The sequence below is a fragment of the Galeopterus variegatus genome, unplaced genomic scaffold (assembly GCF_000696425.1).
Source record: "Galeopterus variegatus unplaced genomic scaffold, G_variegatus-3.0.2 Scaffold679, whole genome shotgun sequence".
Lineage (NCBI taxonomy): Eukaryota > Metazoa > Chordata > Mammalia > Dermoptera > Cynocephalidae > Galeopterus > Galeopterus variegatus.
Window position 1 is genome coordinate 254,446 of NW_007726790.1, and position 7,020 is coordinate 261,465.

The window sequence follows — 7,020 nt, forward strand, 5'->3', positions numbered from 1 at the left end:
AAGGGAGAAAAATGAGGACATGAAGATAAAGCAGGTAGAAATTGCATCTGTTTGGGGATATTCCAACCACCCTTTAAAACCAACATACATTTCAGTTATTATCAATCACTTTTCATTATCCTTCTAGGGAGCTTCTTATATCCATCTTATTTCTATGACATTATTTCTACTATTCTAATGAGTCTTCATCGTATTTTGTATGTACTTTGTAGTAGCTTTCTTACTAACAGATTGGCCTGCTTCTAATTTCTCTGCATCTCTTTAGTCCTATGACATTGTCTACAGCTATATTTCTAAAACACAAATTGAATGTAAGACATTGTCATAGTTTGGGCTGCTATAACAAATTACCATAGACTGGGTGGCTTAAACAATATTTATTTCTCACAGTTCTGGAGGCTGGGAAGTCCAAGATCAAGCTAACAGCAGATCCCATATCTGGCAAGGGCCAGATCTGGTTTTCAGATGACTATTGTCTCATTGTATTCTCATATCAGGGACAGCAGAAAGAGGAAAGAAATCTTCTTCTGGCTCTTTTTGTAAGGGCACTAATCCCATCCTAAGGGCTGTACCCAGTCAACCTAATTACCTCTCAGAGGCCTCTTCTCCAAATATAATCCCCTTGGGGATTGGGACTTTAACATATGAATTGGGGGGGGAGGGCGGGGACACAAACATTCAGTCTGTAGCAGATGCCATTGAAATAATTTGTGTCCTTTCTTCATGTGCCACTAACAGAGAAGAAAAACTGCTGAGTTAACTATGACACAACACTTTCTTAATACCTAGAATTTTTATTTTATACTTATTAAAAGTATGTTTTGAACTCATTTAGATATATATTTTTATTATATCTCACTTTTGCATATACACAAAAAACAACATATAAGTAAAATAAATTGGCTAAGGAATTCCTAAAACTTCTTCATATGAGTAGTTTTTCTAAATAACTTAATTCAGTCTTTAATTTTCATTTTTCCACATATATTACTAAGTGTGAATGTTTGTATCCCCTAAAATTTATATATTGAATTCCTAACCCCCAGGGTTATTGTATTAGGAGGTAGGGCCTTTTAGAGGTGATTAGGTCTTGAGAGAAGAGTCCTCATGAATGTGATTAATGCCCTTATAAAAGAGGCCTGAGAGAGTACCCTCACCCTTTCCATCATACAAGGACACAGCAAAAAGACAGCTATATATGAACCAGGAAACAAGCATTCATCAGATACCAAATCTACTGGCACCTTGATCTTGGAATTCCCAACCTCTAGAAATGTGAGAAATAATTGTCTGTTGTTTATAAGCCACCCAGTGTTCACTATTTTGTTATAGCAGCCTGAACAGACTAAAACAGGAAGTTGCTATCAAAAAGGGGTGCTACCATAACAAATACCTAAAAAATGTAGAAGTGGCTTTAGAACTGGGTAATGGGTAGAGATTGGAAAAGCTTTGAGGGGCATGTTAGAAAAAGTGTACACTGTTGTGAATGGATTGTTCAGAATGATTCTGGTGAGGACACAGAAAGAAAAGAGGAGAGCAGTAGAGAAACTTTTGATCTTAGAGAATACCTAAGCAATCCTGAAGAAAATGTTAGTAGAAATATGGCCAATAAAGGCCATTCTGATGAGGTCTTAGATGGAAATTAGAAACATGTTGTTGGACAATGAAGGAAAGGCCATCCGTATTATAAAGTGGCAATAAACTTAGCTGATTTGTGTTTGTTTTCTAGTGTATTGTGGAAGACAGAACTTGTGAGTGATGAAATTAGGTATTTGGCTGAGAAAATATCTAAGTAAAGTGTCGAAGCTGTGGCTTGGCTCCTTTTGACTGCTAAAGTAATATGCAAGAAGAGAGAAATGATTTAAAGACAGAAGGAAGCAGTACTTTAAAGATGTGGAAAATATCAGCCTATCCATATTGCAAATAATGAGAAAGCATGTTTAGGAGGGAACATAAAGGGTGTGGCCAAGTGACCATCTGATAAAGAGATTAGTCAGCCATCTAAACCAAAGCCAGAGCCTATTGTCCAAGACCCTGAAGGCAATTCAGAAATCATAAGTGTTGTTGAAATACTTAGTGGTGACTGTTGTCCAGTCATACCATGAGGAAACAACAATGTCTCAATACTTTTCAGTGAGTTTATACTTTTAACTCACCAAGTTCATACATGTACAGACAATGGCAACTATATTGTGACTTTAAGAAATCATTGATTGGAAGTCATATTGTGATTGCTGAGATGTTAAACTGTTAAAATGTGTGCCTTGGAAACAATGAAATAAGTTGTTTGATTTTTTTGTGATGCTCTTGGCTTTAATTGGTCAATTGCTCCTTTTTGCCTCCAGTATAATGTCTGTTAACCTAACATGGTAAATAAGGCCCTTCACAGTCTTGCCTCCTGATGTTTTTTCTAAACTCACCTGCTGCAACTTTTGCTTCTCTTAAAAAGTGTTCTAGCTATGACTGACAGCTCAATATTTTGTACATGCTTTGCACTTTTACACTTTCATGTCTTTGTGCATGCAGTTTCTTCTTCTTACATGCTCTTTTCCTTCTCCACCTCTCTACAGTGAACTCCCACTTATCCTCTCAGGCTCAGATAAAATGTCAGCTGTTCTGTATGTCTTTCATGCCTTTCCTAAAAAGAATTGTTTACTCATTTGTGTTCTCCTAGATATTTGTAAATCTATTATAACACTTATCACATTTTATTACATTTATCAACTATTTTATGGAACTTGGCTTCATCTATGTTTCTGTTTGTGAACTGAAGAAAAGGGATTGTTTCTTGTTCATATTCTGTCCATAGTCCTTAAGTCAGTGCCTAACATTTAATAGGAACTCATATATATTTCAATTAATATTCAAAGTCATTCATTTATTCAAAAAATATTTATTGAATATCTGAAGTGTTTGATATACTGTGGTAGGAGCTCAATATAGGGGAATAGGTAGTACTCTTATTATCCTCAGATAAGGGACCAGAGATTTAGAGTGGTTAACTAATCATCTTAGTTAAAAGTTGTAGACCTATCTGAATGAAAATTGAGTGTCCATAATCATTATCTTCAATGAATGGATAAACCAGTGTGCAACCCCTGAATTTAAGGCTGTATAATTTTGAATAGCCATTCTGTTTTCTATTTTCTAAAATTTAAATGTTTGGTTTTCTTCTAAATATTCTAGTTCAATGTATTAGCTGTTATGAAATAAAAAATTAAAAACAAGTAGAGTAAAGCAAGTGTTGCACTTAGCATAGCTTTGCATTTGTCAATGTTTATATAAATTAAAGTGTGGACTACTTAGGTATTATTTTATAGGGACCACTTCAAAGATTCTAGCATTTTTGTGACCTCCTTGTCATTTGCCTCTTCTGTATGTGGAAGTAAAGTGTTCGAGAAAAGGTAATAGAAAAAAATGAGAATCCAGTTTGAAAAGAATAAGCATTTTATAACCTGTATTATGAATTCTATTAGCCTGGATAAAGTGTGTCACATCTAAAATACCAAGAGGTTTAAGTTAGAGGCAATTGAAAATAAGTATCACCATTTAAGTAATAATGACATTTTCTTAGTGTTAATTTATCTTTTCAGTATTATATACTGTGACATTTTGTAAGAAAACCTGAAAACTTTATCTACCATTTAAAAGTAATCTTTTAATCCCCTTAACATTTTATAATAGACTATCATAATGGATTTTCATAAGCTTTCCATTGATTTGGTGCCACACTTAGAGTGCCTTCTCCTTTATAGCAGTCCATTGGTTGCAAGATGGATAAAATTCTAGGCAATTGAGTGACAGTAATCACTTTCTGCTTTCTTTCTCACACTTCAATTATTTGTATTATTAATATTGTCTAGTATCACTGTTTCTTTGAGAAATGTTTTCAAAGTGATTCCATTTTGTGAGAAATAGTTTAATTTTGATAATCTATAAACCTGTTTAGTTAAATGTAACTTGAATACATTGCAGTATGGTAAAGGTAAATGAATAACTGAAGGGCACCTCTGTGGAACCTTGTTACTTATGGTACCTCTCACCTTTCCAGTAGGAAGCTCCACATTTAAGACATATGACCAGCTCACAAATGGTCTAAATGCAGATTCCAAGTCAATTTGATATTATGTATTAGTAAGGCCTATTTTTCTTACTTATTAAATAAAAATAAAGATAAATAGAAAGTCCTTGAATAAACTTGTAGTTGATAGCTCATTCTTTCTAGAATTGTACCTCAACTCTTTTCTATAAGTTCAGTTCTCTGCACAGATTCCCAGTACCTGCCTGAAACTTAGAATCTTCCATCTCTCTCTTTATATTTGATTTCGGGGTTGGTAGTACCTTATGCAGTGATAGAGTCTGGATGTGTTGTCCCCGCCAAAATTCATGTGTAAATCTGATCCCCAATGTGGCAGTGCTGAAAGCTGTATGAGTCACGGGGGCGGATCCCTCACCAATGGATTAATGCTCTCCGTGGGGGATAAGGGGTAGTGAGTGAGTTCTAGCACTATTAGTTCCCACGAGAGCTGGTGGTTTAAAAGACCATGGCACCTCCCCTCTCTCTCTCTTGCTTCCTCTTGCCTGTGATCTGCTTGTACCTGGCTGCCTATTGCCTTCTGCCATGTGTAGAAACAACCTGAGGCCTGTGCCAGATACAGCTGTCCCAGAATTGTAAGCCAAATAAACCTCTGTTCTTTATAAATTACCCAGTCTCAGGTATTCTGTTATAGCAACACAAAACGGACTAATACACCCAGTCATGCCCTTCTACTACTACTTTGTTCACAGCTCATGGTAAGGGCTTATGAAGGATGGATGATGGTGTTCTGGAACCTACTGCTAGAAGAGAGCCTTGACAATAATTTTAATTTCTTTCATTTTTAATGATCAGATTTATGCTTCAGTATTGTCAAAGTCATAAGAAGATAAGGATTTCTGATATTTAACATCTACTATTTAATATTTTCCTGGAACTAATGTAAAAGTAAAGAAAACAAAACATTTTAATTTTAGAAAGAGGCAACATTGTCAGTATTTGCAGGTGATACAATCATTTGCCTGAAAATTTCAAAAGGCATGCAAAAACCAACTAGAAATGTTAAACACTCAAGTAAGGAATACAAATACAATACAAAGCTGCACTGAAGGGCATAAAAAGAAGACTTGTTGCCAAAGGGGAGCCACTCTTAAAGAAAGAATGGTGAGAGTAGAATTGTCCTATCAGATATTAAACAGACCATAAGGCAATCATAATTGGCACAGGGAAAGACATATCAAACACAGGAATATATAACAGAGCCCAGAAATAGATTCATGTGTGCATATATAAATTAGGATAAAATAAAAAGCTATTTCAGATCAATAACAAAGAGATGAACAATTAAATAAATATTGCTGGGATAATTGGTTAACCAGTTAGACAAAAAGTAAAGTTAGTCTTTGATCTCATCATTTACAAACACACAAAATATTCCACATGGATTAAATTCCTAAATATAAGCAACAAGACAATAAATATATTACACAAACATGGAAAATTTTGCTTAAAGCCTTGGGGTAGACAAGTCTTTTATTCAATAAAACATAAAATGCAGGTAACATTAAAAATTGAATGTCTGGGCCGGCCTGGTGGCGCACTGGAGAGTGCACCGCTTGGGAGCACGGCAGCGCTCCCACTGAGGGTTCGGATTCCGTGTGGAGACCGGTGCGGGTGCAACACTGAGGGTTGCGATCCCGTTGCCGGTCCCCGGTACGGGCGCAACACCGAGGGTTGCGATCCCGTTGCCGGTCCCCGGTACGGGCGCAACACCGAGGGTTGCGATCCCGTTGCCGGTCCCCGGTACGGGCGCAACACCGAGGGTTGCGATCCCGTTGCCGGTCCCCGGTACGGGCGCAACACCGAGGGTTGCGATCCCGTTACCGGTCAGTAAAAAAGACAAAAAGGAATAAAAAAAAAAAAAATTGAATGTCTGTATAACAATAGACACCATAAAATTAAAAGATATGTGAGAAACTGCATGAAAATGTTTGCAACATATGTAATAGTTAATACCAAGAATATATCAAAATCTCCACCAAATCAATGTAAAGGAGATAATCATATATAAGATGAGTATGATAAGAACAACATTTTTCAATAAAAAAATACAAATATTCAATAAAACCCCACTAATAATCAGAGAAATGTAAATTAAAATTACAGTAAGAAAACACACTTTGTCTATTCTATTTGAAAAAAAATGAATTATTGTTCGTATTCATTGTTAGTGAATGAATGGGGAAATTGGTAGTCTTACACTCTGTTGGTGGAAGTATAAATTGGAATAACCTTTTTTAGAGGGCCTTTTGGAATTTTTTATTAAAATTAAAAATGTGCATACCTTTTGACCCAGAATTTTTACTTCTAGTCTTGCCAGAGGCATACATGCTCAATCAAATACATGGAGTGATAAGTATGCAATGATATATGTTACGGTATTGTTTGTAATAGCCTCAAACTGGAAAATACCTCAGACTGCTTGAGAGGGCATTAGTCAAATAAACTATGTTATATTCATTCTGTGGAATGCTACGCAGAGTTAATAGGAGTGATATGATTTGATATGTAGTAACAGGGAAAGATCTCAAAGACACAGAAACATAACCACAAAAAACTGAAAAACAGCAAATTCTATATTCATATGAAAAAACACGAATATGGATATGAATAAGAAATATCTGGAGAATACACACTGTATTAGTCTGTTTTTTGTTGCTATAACAAAAGTACCTGAAACTGAGTAATTTTTAAGGAAAAGAGGTTTATTTGCTTACGATTCTGGAACAGCTGCATCTGGCACGGGCCTCAGGCTGCTTCTACTCATGGCAGAAAGCAGCAGGCAGCCAGCGGGTACAAGCAGATCACATGGTGAGATAGAAAGTGAGAGAGAGAGGAGGTGCCAGGTCTTTTAAACAACCAACTCTCACGGGAACTAATAGAGCGAGAACTCACTCATTAATTCCCTCTCCCCCAGGGAGAGC